General features: G+C 46.3%; 1 long non-coding RNA gene across 1 annotated transcript in view; it reads left to right on the top strand.

The window, feature by feature from the left end:
* LOC126336289 (uncharacterized) overlaps positions 1-16,992 on the top strand; it is a 58,530-nt gene extending 41,538 nt beyond the window's left edge. Inside the window, exon 3 of the long non-coding RNA XR_007564942.1 lies at positions 16,917-16,992. This is a non-coding gene — a long non-coding RNA (uncharacterized LOC126336289). The remainder of the gene's footprint in view (positions 1-16,916) is intronic.
* Positions 16,993-17,302: the final 310 nt, after the last annotated feature.

Here is a 17,302-nt window from a genome sequence, read left to right as displayed (position 1 = left end):
GGACACTGCGAGAGGGCTGTACAATCAATGATCACACGCACGGCACAGCGGACACACCAAGAACCGCGGTGTTGGCCGTCGAATGGCGCTAGCTGCGCAGCATTTGTGCACCGCCGCCGTCAGTGTCATCCAGCTTGCCGTGGCTTACGGAGCTCCATCGCAGTCTTTAACACTGGTAGCATGCCGCGACAGCGTGGACGTGAACCGTATGTGCAGTTGAGCGAGGGCGTATAGTGGGCATTCGGGAGGCCGGGTGGACGTACCGCCGAATTGCTCAACACGTGGGGCGGGAGGTCTCCACAGAACATCCATGTTGTCGCCAGTGGTCGGCGGAAGGTGCACATGCCCGTCGACCTGGGACCGGACCGCAGCGACGCACGGATGCACGCCAAGACCGTAGGATCCTACGCAGTGCCGTAGGGGACCGCACCGCCACTTCCCAGCAAATTAGGGACACTGTTGCTCCTGGGGTATCGGCGAGGACCATTCGCAACCGTCTCCATGAAGCTGGGCTACGGTCCCGCACACCGTTAGGCCGTCTTCCGCTCACGCCCCAACATCGTGCAGCCCGCCTCCGGTGGTGTCGCGACAGGCGTGAATGGAGGGACGAATGGAGACGTGTCGTCTTCAGCGATGAGAGTCGCTTCTGCCTTGGTGCCAATGATGGTCGTATGCGTGTTTGGCACCGTGCAGGTGAGCGCCACAATCAGGACTGCATACGACCGAGGCACACAGGGCCAACACCCGGCATCATGGTGTGGGGAGCGATCTGCTATACTGGTCGTACACCTCTGGTGATCGTCGAGGGGACACTGAATAGTGTATGGTACATCCAAACCATCATCGAACCCATCGTTCTACCATTCCTAGACCGGCAAGGGAACTTGCTGTTCCAACAGGACAATGCACGTCCGCATGTATCCCGTGCCACCCAACGTGCTCTAGAAGGTGTAAGTCAACTGCCCTGGCCAGCAAGATCTCCGGATCTGTCCCCCATTGAGCATGTTTGGGACTGGATGAAGCGTCGTCTCACGCGGTCTGCACGTCCAGCACGAACGCTGGTCCAACTGAGGCTCCAGGTGGAAATGGCATGGCAAGCCGTTCCACAGGACTACATCCAGCATCTCTACGATCGTCTCCATGGGAGAATAGCAGCCTGCATTGCTGCGAAAGGTGGATATACACTGTACTAGTGCCGACATTGTGCATGCTCTGTTGCCTGTGTCTATGTGCCTGTGGTTCTGTCAGTGTGATCATGTGATGTATCTGACCCCAGGAATGTGTCAATAAAGTTTCCCCTGCCTGGGACAATGAATTCACGGTGTTCTTATTTCAATTTCCAGGAGTGTATTTTGTTTTCTTGTGTGACTGGTTCGGATTGACGTGTTTTGTTTACGTGTGTGGGGGGCGGCCTTTGCGCCCTTTGCCTGCTGTGTGTGTCTTGTGTTGACCTCACAACCTTGGTAACCCGCTACGTGGTTTTTGCCACACAGTGCGCACCTTATTTGTGGGTCCACGTGTTTTAGTGTGCGAGTCCTAGTGTCGTGGGCCTCGGCGCACTTCCTGCATTTCACTGGCATGGTGCAGTGTCCTGACACCTGAAGCACTGCACCCTCTTGTTTTTAGGGCACAGCGGCTCTGTGGTGACAGGCACAGCCAGGACCATCTTAATCTCCCTCTTGTTCTGTGGTGTGTCAAGGAGTGTTACTTGGTACAGCGGCCACTTGCTGTCGATGCTGCCCATCTGCTGGACCACCTTGACGACGTACCCCTGGGCTGTCAAGTCTGTTTTGATTGCCTCGGGGGACAGTCGTCTTGGGAGGTCTCTAATAACTATGTTTCTGTTTCGTGTTTTTGTTGTAGAGAATGTGTAGTGAGGTATGTTTTTTAGTGTTGAATAGCGTTTTGACTGTGTTGTAGTGTTCGAGTGTGTGTACTGTGACTCTCCTCCGGCGGGTTTTGCCTGGAAACTATCTCCCCCGATTTCTGTCTTGAGCAACTCGAAGAGCTCCTCGTAGTTTTGAGGAAACTCTGCGACAATCAGGGGGAGGTGGTGGGTGGCTTGTTCTTGTGTGTCTGTTGTGTCGCGTGTTGTCTCCCGTTCATCAGCCAACGCCTGGAATCTGTTGCTCCTGCGGTATCACACGCACGGCACAGCGGACACACCAAGAACCGCGGTGTTGGCCGTCGAATGGCGCTAGCTGCGCAGCATTTGTGCACCGCCGCCGTCAGTGTCATCCAGCTTGGGGGTGGGTTCCACTCCCCGGGCCGCCGGTTGCCTCGGCTGGCGAAAGGTCTTTTTCGCCAGCACAAAACCGTCCGAGTCCTGTCCGGTTAAGCGGTTGCCTTCCAGGTCAGTTGATTCCTGATCCCCTCCCAGAGCGACTACAGGTGCTGTCGAGGGCGCAGTTTCCTCAGAGGGTGAGGAAGTGGTTGGAGCAGGGTTGGTGGACTGCTTCTTGCTCATTATGTGCCTCTCCTTGCGGTCCTTCCTTGCACGTCGCTGCTTGGATGAGGTGAACTTGTGTGAGGGGGATTTTGGATATTTGGATCGGGTGGAGGGCTGGGTCGAGGTGGTGGGTTTCGGGAGGATTGCGATCGGCTGACGGGTCGTCTGCTTGCCTTTTTCAGGGAAGCAATGGCGTTAGCAAGCAGGAGCGGACTTAGGAGAGGGGAGGGAGGGGTTGGATTACAAGTACTGACAATGTATGAGGTTGTTGGTGTTCTGTGTAGGATGGCATTATTTGCTGTGTTATTTGCCATGTCCGGAGCGGGCAAGGGGGGCGCTGCCAGGGGGGCGCCAGTTACAGCCTTCGTTGACACCGTTAGGTTTCCCGGCTGCATTGCTGGCCCTACTGTATTCGTGGACGCGGAGGTCTGGACGGCGGCGGCGGAAACATTTCCTGCGGTTCCGCGGCCGGTTTACACTGACACTAATATGGACGAGTGTTGTTTATTACAGAGCTGAGAGATAATGTCCCGGTATATCAACGAAGACCAGGGCGATATCATCTTTGCACACGCCCTGGCAAATGACAGTGGGCGCGCGGAAGCATGACTTTACTGGGAAAAGTGTACTCCTCACTAGGAGTCCAGCCACAAATTGCTTCCAGCAGTGTTCCGTCATCTGTGTGAGACAGGCTCACGTACGGGAATGGGTAGCCAAGAATAGCGGGTGGACGTAGTACATACACAGTTGTAATATTTCCAGGTTCGCAGCCATCATATACAGCTACAAGTAGCTCTTATTAGAGCAATTAAGAAGATAGAAGTGAGAAGATGATGTAATGAGTGAAGTGTCGGTGACAGATGGTTTATTTGGTACGCGTGTCGTGAGGAAGACAGTCTAAGTTGTGGTCTTTCTCCGCGACTGGCTGCTGCGTTCGGAAGTAGCGAGCCAAAATGATAAACATCTGTTATTAATACTAGAAAAACTAAACAGTGAATTCACTTGCATTTCGTATAAAGGTATCTCTCAATAGCAGGCTATCATTTCATTATTTCAAAAGTATTAGTTACGAGCAGAATAAGAAACAGATGCCAGACGAAAAGACAGACCGTGCACTTCAGAGGTCTTTGGTTCGCACCCTACTTGGATGGCAGGCGAGGTGGCTAGGCTGTCACATCACGGTGCGATAGGCAGTCTTGGAGGACATACACATTGTCTGCCGCCGTTGGTATCAGTTAAGACTTCAGTTGCAATCTCTAGTTTCTAAATGTAAGAGCTCGATCGGTAGTCTCAGAGGGCAGACATGTTGTCTGCCGCGGTCAGTATTGGTGAAGAGCTTAATTAGTAACTTCTGGTGTTCTAGACATGTAATTGAGAACTAGTTTGATAGCAATAAAGCAGGCACACAGCTAATCATTTTGTTTATTCTCTTTGAAAGTGAGAAGTCTGTAAATTATTTGAGACTCGTAAAGCGGACTATAATTGTACAGTACGTCGTATACAACTAATAAAAGGCGAGTGGAATCTCATTTAAACGAACCAATTGAAATTTCATCATTTATACGATGTCAGTTCCTCGATTAATGTTCGTTATAGTCTCAAGATAACATACGTGCTGTTTTCTGCGCAGGGGAGAACTACTATGGAAGACTGAAGGTTGGTGGACATCATTTAGAACTTATGCATTCCACTCAGAGCGATGGAAGCAACTAGGCACCTGGCGCGTACTGCAGCCTTAATACAAAGGAGATCAGAGCCACTGCATCCGTGGCAACGCAGAGGAGGTATTAAAGGAGGAAATATTCGAGGGAAGGAATTTATCGCATGCACACATAAATCCCCGTCGCTACATCTCTCTCTTTTTTTCTGTTTTCCCTTTGCCGGAATATGTTGTGTGGCCCTCCAGCGTCGGGGAAGCAAGGCGGCCATATGAAACATTCTTCACAAATACCACTATCCTTAGCAGTTATCGTGGGCAGACCTCATTGTCTACGACTTGCTTATACAGCGACAATTCTCTTGCTGGTTCGACGCATAGCCCACCACGATGTCTCGATTTCTGTCAGCTTTCCTATTCACAAAAAAATGGTTCATATTGCTCTGAGCACTATGAGACTTAACATCTGAGGTCATCAGTCCCCTAGAACTTAGAACTACTTAAACGTAACTAACCTAAGTACATGATACACATCCATGCCCGAGGCAGGATCCGATCCTGCTACCGTAGCAGCAGCGCGGTACCGGACTGAAGCGCCTAGAATCGCATGGCCACGGCGGCCGGCTCCTATTCACAGATTAGGATATTTTTACAAGGGATGGTTTCGACAACAACACCAACTTGTGTGCTACGGAGACTATCAATGGTTTGTTGCCAGCAAACCATCAGGACTGGCTCAGCCTCACTGTGTGTGTGGTGCAGGGAGGAGGGATTATTGGCAACTTCGTCGTGGGGCCAGTATCCTTCCGCAACAGCTCTCAGAAGAGACATGTCTGCACTTCTTGCAGGTAAGCCTGCCTCACCTACTGGAAGGTATGCTTCTATTGGTATAAAAGGTAATGTAGCAACTACATAATGGTACTGCAGCTCACTTCCACATTTCTTGGTGGAGACATCTCAACAGCATCTAATCTTGCTGATGCATCAGACGAGTAATTCAGTTGCATAGCCTACCTCGCTCCATTTAGGTTTCTACCTTAGGTGCACCTGAAATATTTCGTATATATGGATCCCACTTTGTGAAGAGACTGCAACAATGCATTCATCCTGTCCCTTACACCATTCGGTTCCAGGATATCACATTTTATCGTGTGTGTCAGTCGCTCTTGAGTCATGTTAGCACGTTATTAGAGGCTCAGAGCTCCATTCGGGCCGCTTTGTAGACATTTTACAGTCGACTCATCACAGCATGCCGAGTACTGCATTTACATTGTTCATCCACGGAGAATTAATATCTACAGCAGGTGTTTCTGGTCTTATGACCGTATCCTGTCAGGGATGGTTTCCTCCAGTTGTTCCCCATTTAACAAAATCACCCTATATTTATTGTGTGGCTGGCGCTTTCTCAGTGGTAACAGGATATCGCCAGGCCAGGACAGGTGACCTGCTCACAGACGATGGCTGCGTTCCACTTCGGGCTGAAGCTGAACACGTCCTCGTCTGCTGTAGTCGGCTGGCGGAGAGTTGCTCTCAGAGGACATGGCAGCGTCCGCTGGCTAGTCCAGCCTTGCGACGTCACAACTACGAATTCCACGCCACGCTATATTAAGCATAAAAGGAACAAGACGCCTACTCAGAGAAACATGGTCAATGAGATGCCACATTTGTTTCGCGTCAACGCAGAACTTAGAAGGTGCCATATTGGATGAAATAATATGAAGTTGAACTGTGTATTATAACGCATGTGCTATCAGTCTATGCTGTTCCAGATCACTGGCACATTGAGGATCTCTCAAAAACGCGCCGTTTTTTGGTACGATTTGTTTCAATATAGTGACGGAAAACTACGTACGTCAAAAGCTTCTCGTATTCGATGCTCTTAGTATTATAACGTTCATGCTGTAATTGTATCCTGTTTCAGTGCTATTGCGCATTGATGATACATCAAAAGTGCGACTTTTTTTGTACAGTCTGTGGCACTTACACATTAAATAGTATCTGTAGTTACAGCCTTCAGACATTTGTGCAAGTTGTATGTGTCCACGTAAATACACCGCTGTTTTAATGAAACTGTAGCGTAATAGATAGCGTTGTGCTCGTATATATGTGTATGATCTGCAGTACTCGATGTTATTTATTATAAATATTGTATTGTGCCGCTTCTCCTGTCGAGATGCTTGTAGTTGTCAGTGTGGCATTCTTCCTATCATGAAGAGTGATTAGGTGATGATGTTGTACAGTCTGTTTCCTTACACACATCCGATCCTGGATGCTCAAAGCATATCAGTCCTGTTCCATGTGAGACCACCTGGAGTGGGAGCCTAATATTAAATCCCTAAAGTAGCCCCAAATAAAATGACCTGACTGCATTGTAGTTCACCTTCTTCCCTGCACGTCAAGTCTCGTGGTTTCACTTCTCTCCGGATATTGGTCACTCCCTCAGTAAAATAAAACTACATCACTATCACTGAAACATCTTCAAACTACAAATCACCAGCAAAAGAACGGCTGTAATACAAGTCCAATTATATTCTAGAACTTTCCATAATGCACGCATTGCGTCGTGTATTCCCTGGACATCATTGATTATTTAGTAGCAATTAAATTCAACCACAAAGAAAACAGAATCTTGACCTGGCACAATATCGTTACAGCGCTGAATCGCTCAAACAAATATGCCTGAAAAGTTCAAAAATGGCTCTGAGCACTATGGTACTTAACATCTGAGGTCATCAGTCCCCTAGAACTTAAATCTAACGAACCTAAGGACATCACAATCATCCATGCCCGAGGCAGGATTCGAACCTGCGACAGTAGTGGTCGCGCGGTTCCAGACTTTAGCGCCTAGACCCGCTCGTTCACACCGGCCGGCGCCTGAATAGGCCGCCCAAGGAATCGTGTTTTGGGGATTCTTGGTGCTCGGTTCCTATTTCAGATAGGAACGTGGGGCAAAAAGTTTTTGGTTTAGCAGAGTCCAGCGGCCATCTGTATAGCCGTCTGTCGTACTATAGCTATGTGACAGTATACTCTAGCATAAAGGAAGCTTTGAAGGATAAAAGGGAGCTGGCGACTAGGCAAATTTTGAGAAACGATTAATTCCTTTCTTAAGAGATTTTAATTGGGCTGAAGGGATTGCTCAGTTATGGCACCATTTTTATGTGCACTTTCCAGATTTTACGTGAATAAACAGTCATTCGTTCTAATTTAGTGCGCAAAACTGTCACCACTAAATAGTTCCGGACTGGAGCGAGATTCATGGTTCCAATTTGGTTCATCGGTGTATTGGACCTTGGTCTAATAAAAGTAAACTTATACGAATTGTTTAAAACTTTGCAAGAATGTAGATAAATAGATAAAATCAAAACGAAATATTAGTTCTCCGAGAATCTTTATCCATTGTCGAGGTAGCATGTTTTTACGTTTTTTGGGAAGTTTTTGAAGCGCTGCTCTTCTATACTTTAAATTAGTACAAATTGGTTCAAGCTTTGCACGAAGGTAGACAAATCAATCAAAATTATTTTTATAGAATAATATTTATCCGTTTCGTAACACGATGGCTTAAATTGGAGCTAGTCGGCCGGAGTGACGGTGCGATTCTAAGCGCTACAGTCTGGAACCGAGCAACCGCTACGGTCGCAAGTTCGAATCCTGCCTCGGGCATGGATGTGTGTGATGTCCTTAGGTTAGTTAGGTTTAATTAGTTCTAAGTTCTAGGCGACTGATGACCTCAGAAGTTAAGTCGCATAGTGCTCAGAACCATTTAGAAATTGGAGCTAAATGTAGCAGGTAAAATTCTTTGATATGTTAACTGAAGATACGGAAACGGTTTAATGTCAATCAAATAAATAAAAAATGCACTTTTAAGATAAAATTGATAACTCGCTTTCAGTAATCTACCAAAAAAATACGTTTTTTTGTGAGTTCTTTCTTCTGTTTTTCAAGCTTGTGAGACGTTTCGAGTTTTATATCGTGTTATTTCATGAAAACTTTATACTTCGCCACGATGGTTCGAAAGACAGTCAAGGAAACTATCCCGGATCAATCGTCATCCGAGTCAACAAAAATTTATATCGCTTGCCAAGGTATGATGGTCTAATATCAAAATTATGGTAGAGTAAAATTTGGAAACCAGAATGAAAAAATGCTCCTACCGTAGCATAAAAAAGGCGAATATGTCTTTGGCAGGGACGGGATGTAAAAGGAGACGTATCTGGCAGCTTCAAAGACATTTAAATCAAAACCTCTTGACATATTAGCGCTTTTTTACGAGTCAACCCTCCTCCTCCAGCGCAGTGAGTTCTCTTGGACGCACCCTCTGTTGAGGGGTGTAATACCAAAACTACACAAATTTATGTGCTTATATAAAATGGGTTGCATCTACAATAGAAAGTACTTGGGAGAAGGGTTATATCTATAATAGGGGGAATTCCAGAGGAGGGATGCATGCTTCCTAAACATTAATGATGTGTTGTGACATATTCCACGACATGCCAAATGCCATGTTGGATGACATGACGACATGTGTTATGTCATACGACATGACTTCTTGTATCGTGTTACTTCACTATACGCGATGCATTATATTACATGACATGGGTACTAACACCCGCAAGTAAAAAAGTTCGAATATGTCAAGATGTTTTGATTCAAATGTGCTGCGACATTCCGGTAAATTATTTACTTCAGCCTATCAGGAACACACTGCAACGACTGACGTTAATAACACTCATATCCACATCATGTTCAGCAACAGTGGCGTCCACACACTCCATGTCCAACGGAGTGTTGTCGCCCTGCTGTCGGTGCTGGAACAGTCCAGGCCATGGGTTTGTCTAGGCCAGGTACTGTACTTCCTCCAGCGCTTCTGGATACTGCATGCCACTGCGATACTTCGTCTATAACAGTTTTTTCACATATTAGCACTCGACAAATCACGTACACCTGGCTCTACCTGGCCGATCAGGAACGTTGTTCAACACATTCTCCAATCTTAATAGTTTCTATGTACTATCGATCGTCATGGGCGAACCGTTAGAGTATTTTATGCAATTATTATTGCATAGGTGAATGACTGGAAAGTTTCCACAGTGAGCAAAAACCTTGTTCTACACACTACGCTTTACAACATTCAGTTTAAAACTGAAAATGTGACGGGGATTCGATTAAGTTAACAAATTACGTCTTCTAGAATATAGCTCAGATCGTTGTGCAGCGTATGTAGTGTTCCTGTACCAGCATTTCGCTATTCAAGCTGTCGACGAGTCCAGAATCTTCTTCGTGATTTTCTCCACGCTTCTTCCACGATCACTAATACAATTAACGTAACTATTTTACGCGCGTCCATTTTTGTAAGCAAACTGTGTGATTAGCGCACCAAATGCAGTCGACAAGTGCCACTGGGGATCTCTGCAATAGCAAAGCACGGTGAGGAACGTTGTGTTCCTCGAGATGCAGAAGGCGGTTCAGGGCGTGCAGCGACCAATGAGAATCACGTCCCGTGTCTGGGCATCTTTAGGGCCACGCGTAGGGTGTGAGGTTGTGCACCGCTGCTACTACTCGTCTCAAAAACATTAGGCCGTGGAGCAGCGCCAACCACACCTGTAACGTCAGATTGAGATTGCTCACTGCTGATGCTGGTTCGTCTCCAAAGCTGTGCAGTCAATGCGGCGGACTGCTAAGCGAAAGGGGTTTCGTTCAATTCTCGGTCGCGTCGGAGACCTTCTCACCTTAAGGACTGGGTACTGTGTTGCCATTACCTCCGTGTCGTCATTATTGACATTACACTACTGAGATGGCTGCAAGGGCACGTCCTGAAAGCCAATGAAATGAAAAAATGTGATGCTGCTGTTGATAGTCGCAGTCGATACCATGGGATGTATCACTCCGGCTTACATTATTACGCTCACTGGCAACAGCGCAGTTAGCCTGTACGTTGAAGATGATTTAATTTGTCGTCGAATCAGTAAATATTCTTTTCCAAATTTACGAACGTAACTGTAACGAGAAGCCAACTCGACCTTACACCAGATGGTCGTAATTAAGGTGCATTTACTCACAGAGGTCCAGTGTGGGCGGTAGTCAAACTATGGCAGCGAAACTTGATAGCCATTCCTATGTGTTCAAGTGGAACCGATTCCAATGCAAAATAATTATTTCAATTTTGGCCACCACGTGCAAATCTGGCGCTGCGAATGCAAGAAAGGCGAATAGAAATGTTTCAATATCTAGTCGATTAGGAATGGGGCGCAGGCAAAAAAGGTCAAACAGGTGCGAAAGGAATTCTATTATCAACCGCCGCTTACACAGTTTGTTGAATAAGAACACCGGAGACTTCCACGAGATGCTGTATAACGCCAGAATTTTGGCACGGTGGCCATTAATGGAACTTTTTTTTCAGCGTAAATCAGTTCCGGATTAACGTATTAGAATATCTACCAAGTGAACAGCAGCACTTCAGTTATAACCAACCAGTGCTACAGAACAGTCCACTATAATTCCATCATGCAATCTGAATGTAAGGCTCATCTTTCCTAAACATATTTTTACTGCAGTGCACACTAATCCAGGAAACGTTTCTCCTTATCGTCACTTCAGAATTACGGGTAGCATACAACAAGAATACAAAAGTGTCATTAATATGCGTAACAGACCTCCCCACTATTACGATACTTTTCAATTGCTCTGATATATTACAGCCAGTATTTATGAACGTCTTCCTTTTCGGTTAAAAGTCTCCGCTTTTTTTTGCAGTTTTTCTCCGCCTATATGTTAAGTCATGGCTTATCTTTCGTGGTTATCTTCATAAACATTTTTATCTCCTTTAGGTTTTCACGCTACATATTGTGAAACGTCCATATTGTTCAATGCACAATTTCCAAAATGATTGCCTATTTCCATAACAGCTTCTTTTCGGAACGTTTCATATCTATAAATGTTCCATCTTCCATGCCCACCCTAACACCTTGCTTCAGGGTATGCTACTATAAACAAGCATCAGCTTGTGTTTCAGCGATTTCAAAAGAATAGGATAATTTATGTAGTCTCGTACGTGACGCAACTCCATGTTTTCCGAACGGAGTGAGTCATGAGGTATGAACGCTAAGGCAGTCACTGAAGGACGGAGTCTGGTTCTCGAATGTTCCGCAGAAACGTAAGAAACGTATTCGGTGAGCCCGTAGGCAACCTAGTGGGACATTTTCATTGTACGTAAAGGGTTTATCTGAGAGGATCAACACGGCTATAAGATTGTTAACTGATGTACAGGGGCGAGTATTGTCGTCGAAACATAGTAAGGAAACGCGGGAAAATCTGGACAAAATTTCCACTTGATGTTGTGCATGGTAGTTCCCCTTGAAATTATATAAATTAAGCTTAATGTCTCGAACAAAGAGAAAGAACCCGGTAGTATCTGCCGCCAAAGTTAGCAGTGAATGTCTATAGCACATCACATAATATAAATACTTAGAGGGGGATCACGTAGAATCAGTTTTAGCGAAGGGTAATGGGAGGGTTCTGGCAAAACCCTATCAGTAAATCAAATCGTATATCAGGTGCTATTGCAACAATATTATTCCAAAGATCTGAGTGCGTATCAAGTAGGCATGACGTCAGAGGCGCTTTATTAGCGTGGTAACAGGTCGGTATAGCCCATACGAAAGTATAAAAGAACTGTTCGGGACACTTGAAGAAAGACTACATAGTTCTCGCTAAACCCTCTTGGGTAAATTTAAAGGAGAAGAGTCTCTGACCACTGTGCGAGCACAACGCAGGATCATGAAAATATTAGAAAGACTGAGGTGTCAGTAGATGCATACAGACGTTACTATTTCCCTCGCTCAATATGAGAATGTAGTAGGACAGAAAATAAATAACGTTGGACTCAAAATTGACTTCTGGGGTATAACTGTTAGTGTAGATATGGCCTTGATGACGGTGATGCTGTTGGTAGCGGCGTTGGTGCGTTTCTGGCGGGTGACGCTGATGTTAGCACTGTTGTACAGTGAATGGTGTCAATTGTCTGGGATGTAACTGCTAGCCACTGGTTTGATGATGTGGAGTAATAATATTGTGGTATTGGAGATGAAAGTAATACAGAGACAAGAAAAACTGATTTGTGGATGTGAACTGGAGGGGGTGCATTGCCATGCATATGACTAGTAGTAGGGTCAGGAGAACAGGGTCTGCTGTGAGATGCAGCATAGTATGCACACAGAATTAGGCAAGGGTGTCTGGTGGAGGGAAATGCTTCGTGAATGGTTTATCAACGATGTACCCATATTGTTTGGATGTAATACACATCAGCGCCAAAGAAACTGATACAGGCATGCATATTCAAATACAGAGGTATGGAAAAAGGCAGAATGGCAGAATACTGCGCTGCGGTCGGCAACGCATATATAAGACAACAATTGTACGGCGCAGATGTTATATCTGCTGCTACAACGGAAGGTTATCAATATTTAAGTGAAATTGAACGTGGTGTTACAGTCGGCGCTCGAGCGATGACACACAGAATCTCCGACGTAGCGATGAAGTGCTGACTTTCCCGAACGACCATTTCACAAGTGTTCTGTGAATTTCAGAAATCCAGTGAATCATCAGATCTCCGATATCGCTGCAAGAACGGGCCCAACGACGACCGAAGAGAATTGTTAAACATGACGGAAGTGCAGCCGTCCGGCAAATTGCTGCAGATTTCAATGCTGCGCCATAAACAGGTGTCAGCATGCGGACTATTCAACGAAACATCATCGTCATGGGCTTTCGCAGCCGGAGGCTCTCTCTTGTATGCTTGATGACTGTGCGCCACCAAGCTTTATCCCTCACCTGGGCCCATCAACACTGGCATTGGACTGCTGGTAAAACATGTTGCCTGCTCGGACGAGTCTCGTTTCCAATTGTATCGAGCAGATGGACATGTATGGGTATGGAGACAACCTCATGAATCCATACACCCTGCATGTCAGCAGGGGACTGTTCAAGCTGGTGGAGGCTCTGTAATCTTGTGGGGCGTGTGCAGTTTTAGTGATATGGGACCCCTGATACGTCCAGATCCGACTTTGACAGGTGACACGTACGTAGGCATCCTGTTTGATCACCTGCTTCTATTCGTGTCATCTATGCATTTTGATGGACTTCTGCAATTCCAGCAGGACAATGCGACACTCCACACTTCCAGAATTGCTACAGAGTGTCTCCAAGAAAACTCTTCTGAGTTTAAATAGTTCCGCTGGCCACCAAACACCCAATTCATGGACATTAATGAGCCTATATAGGTTGCCTTCCAACGTGCTGTTCTGAAGAGATCTCCACCCCCGTGTACTCGTAGGGATTTATGGACAGCCCTAGAGGTTTCATGGTTTCAGTTTCCTCCAGTACTAAGCCTTTAGTTGAGCCCATAACACGTCGTGTTGCGGCACTTTTGCGTGCTCGCCGGGGCCCTACACGATATTAGGCAGGTGTATAAGTTTCTTTGGCTCTTCAGTGTACAATTCAGTGGACTCGCGAGAAGTGTTGAAAGATGTGGGAGGGATAACACACTTAATGTCTTCAGCATCGTAAGCACCTTTTTTGGAAGGGTTGGTGTACTGGCAGGATGTATGGAGCCAAGTTATTCAGATTTGGTATAGTAATAAGTTGCTAGTTTTACATAGCAATAGGAGTAATGATTACTGGGAGATAGTTTTAGCTCTGCAATATAGACAGTGAGTGAGCTTTACAGACCTTAATCAGGTCGTCATATAGGGGTATGGGTAGGGTTTACAGGGTGTACAGGAGACTTAGTGCATGAAGTTTTGATAGGGAAAACGTCTCTGGAAATGAGTTTTTATGTAAAATAATTTTGGCGGTCGGATGGCATTCAGATTTTCCACGTCACGGAACGCATGCACTGTAGACAATGAGCTCTTTCCTGTGTGCTCTACAGGAGCCCAATGCATGGGCAATGTTTAGAGTACTCGTAGTCAGCTTCTCTTCTACCTAATAAAGGACATCCTCGTCAAAGTTGAGAGTTTGTCGTGTCCATGTAGTACCACAGTCAACCATTCTAGCTGCGGATGTACACTATGTGATCAAAAGTACCCGGGCAAGTTGCTGAAAATGAATTACAAGTTCGTGGCGCCCTCCATCGGTAATGCTGGAATTTAATACGGTGTTGGCCCACCCTTAGCCTTGCTCACAGCTTCCACTCTCTCAGGCATACGTTCAATAAAGTGCTGTAAGCTTTCTATGGGAATGGCAGTCCATTCTTCACGGAGTGCTGCACTGAGGAGAAGTATCAATGTCGGTCGGTAAGGCATGGCACCAAGTCGGCGTTTCAAAGCATTCCAAAGGTGTTCTATAGGATTCAGGTCATAGCCCTGTGCAGGCCAGTCCATTACAGTGATGTCATTGTCGTGTAACCACTCCGCCATAGGCCGAGTATTATGAACAGGTGCTCAATCGTACTGAAAGAAGCAATCGCCATCCCCTAATTGCTCTTCAGCAGTGGGAAGCAAGAAGGTGCTTAAAACATCAATTTAGGCCTATGCTGTGATGATAGTGCCACGTAAGACCACAAGGGGTGCTAGCTCCCTCCATGAAAAAGACGACCGCACCATAACGCCACCGCCTCCGAATTTTCCTGTTGGCACTACGTACGCTGGCAAATGACGTCCACAAGGCATTAGCCATACCCACACCCTGCCATCGAATTGCAACATTGTGTACCGTTATTCGTCACGACATATAATTTTCCATTGTTCAATCGTCCAATGTTTATGCTCCTTACACCAAAGGAGGCGTTGTTTGGCATTTACCGGCGTGATGTGTGGTTTCCTCGCCTCCCGCCAACTGTCATTGTACTTACAGTGGATCCTGATGCAGCTTGGAATTCCTGTGTGATGGTCTGGATAGATGTATGCCTATTACACATTAAGACCCTCTTTAACTGTCAGCGGTCTCTCTCAGTCAACAGACGTGGTCGGCCGTACGCTTTTGTGCTGTATGTGACCCTTTACGGTACCACTTCACAATCACATCGCAAACAGTGGACCTAGGGATGTTTAGGAGTGTGTAAATCTAGGTACGGACGTATGACACAAGTGGCACCCAATCACCTGACCCCGTTCGAAGGCCGTGAGTTTCGTGGAGCGGCCAATTACGCTCTCTCACAATGTCTAATGACTACTGACGTCGCTAATACGGAGTACCTGGCATTAAGTGGCAGCACAATGCACTTAATATGAAAAACGTATGTTTTGGGAGGTGTCCGGATACTTTTGATCACGTAGTGTACCAGTTTCTCCCCTCCGTTGTTGTAGTCGGATGAACGTTGTATGTGACGTATAATCACAATAGGAACTGATCATGGCACTCTGTTCTCAGTTTATGTACATACCGCGAAGTGGATGATTTGATAGTGATATGATCTTCAAAACTAATTTTATACGGAACTGGTACATTTCTGGACATGTGTACCATATAAAAATTTTATCTACTCTCTGTAAACCCCAGAAGCCTGTGATAGGAGTTATCAAATACACTGTGTTTTATTTCAAGGGATTGGGTTTCGATAACCAACATTTTTGGGCTGCTCAGATTGAGGCAAAGGTGTGAGACCGAAAAGAAATTTGGAAGCTAATGGAAGTGGAATCCAGGTGTCACTATGTGCTTTTTTTTTCTGGGACGGGTGTGCGTTCACTGTCACATCTTTGACAGAGACTTTTTTGGCAGGTTTATATGTGTTTGTAGATATGGAGTAGAGGCGGATAGGAATGATGATCAGGACGAGAGACGGATGTAGTGAGAGCGTTAAACAGATAGTATAATGAGTGACAAAGGTTTCAGGAGGAGAGGCAAGTGCTGGCGAACCAAACACAGAGACTTTGGGGTCAGACACGAATGAAGGTTGATGAAGTACTCAGCAACACTGATAAGTGACGTCACAGACGACAGGCGCTGGTGTAGTTAGTGGCACAGAAGACAGGCAACGGTAGTGATCGATAGCTGTGGCAAAGGTGCAAATGATGACGATTATATTGATTAAAAGTGGATAACGTAGTTTAAGTCAAACATGAGAATGATCCTAAGATGTTCATTCACTCCAAGATTGAAGGAGGGACACTATCCTGGGATGCGCAGTTGTACTAGACGGTGCTTTCGCACATAAGCACAGCAGTACCGCAGGTCCCATTCAGTCTCCGTCTATCGTTGAGTCGGCCTAAGTCGATCCCTGACATTTGGAGTTGGCTGGGTGCAGTAGCTTCGAGCGCTTCCCTCAGTCAATAGCATAACGCGATTTTGTCAAGCTCTCTAAGGCAATGCCCCAGTGTTGTCTCAGCTCTGCAGATGACTGTTATTTTCGCCTGCAGCCATTTTCGATTCACAGATGAAAGCAGCCAACACCACTGCGAGCTGTCGGCGAACTTCTCATGCTGTCTCTGTCTCAACCACAGAGTAGTTTATGTCTGCAAAGGCTCCAGCAGTGCGTCGCTGGAATCGTCAGAATCTCATTGGGGCACTAGACCGTAACTTCTATGTTGCCACTAGCTAGATTTTGGGCTGCAGGGGAACGGTCTCTCTTGGAAAGTTTTGATATTAAATATTTTCGATGGTACAGGGTAGAGTTTCTTTCAAGATATATACTCCAACTTACAAAGGAGACAGGTGACCCTGTAGTTTGGTCTCTTTATACCCCAAACCAACCAACCAATCAACTTACATGGTGGGTTGCATATCTTGAGGGGCCCGAAATATTTTCGGACCCACTTTGAACCTGCGCTCCCTGGACAAGAGAACATTGCAGCTGACGTGTGCCTCGTCGTGTTGCAGACTGTTGGTGACGTCACCGCAGAGCTCGGTGCCGCCGCGCATCACGGACTCCCGCAGCCACGTGCAGGCGCGCTACAGGCAGCCCGTGGAGCTGCCGTGCGCCGCCCAGGGCTTCCCTCTGCCCTCCTACACGTGAGTACCACGTGTGCCACTTCTCCTACCATTACGAAAGTGGACATCGAGAGACGCAATAACATATGCCAACTGCACTACAAATAAGGTAGGACATGCTATTAAATCCACTCTGCTTTACGCACTGCTATGTACATTGGTTGCTTTGAAACTAGTCCATATATTAGTGGCCTAGGTGCGTGTATAAAGACCATCCAAGAAAATGTGTAGCTAGTGCCAGAGACCTCAACCCCTAGAGGAAGACTGGTGCCCAG

The sequence above is a fragment of the Schistocerca gregaria genome, chromosome 2 (assembly GCF_023897955.1).
Source record: "Schistocerca gregaria isolate iqSchGreg1 chromosome 2, iqSchGreg1.2, whole genome shotgun sequence".
Taxonomy (NCBI): Eukaryota; Metazoa; Arthropoda; class Insecta; order Orthoptera; family Acrididae; genus Schistocerca; species Schistocerca gregaria.
The sequence above is the reverse complement of the archived record's forward strand: the minus strand, read 5'-3'. Positions and strand labels throughout refer to the sequence as shown.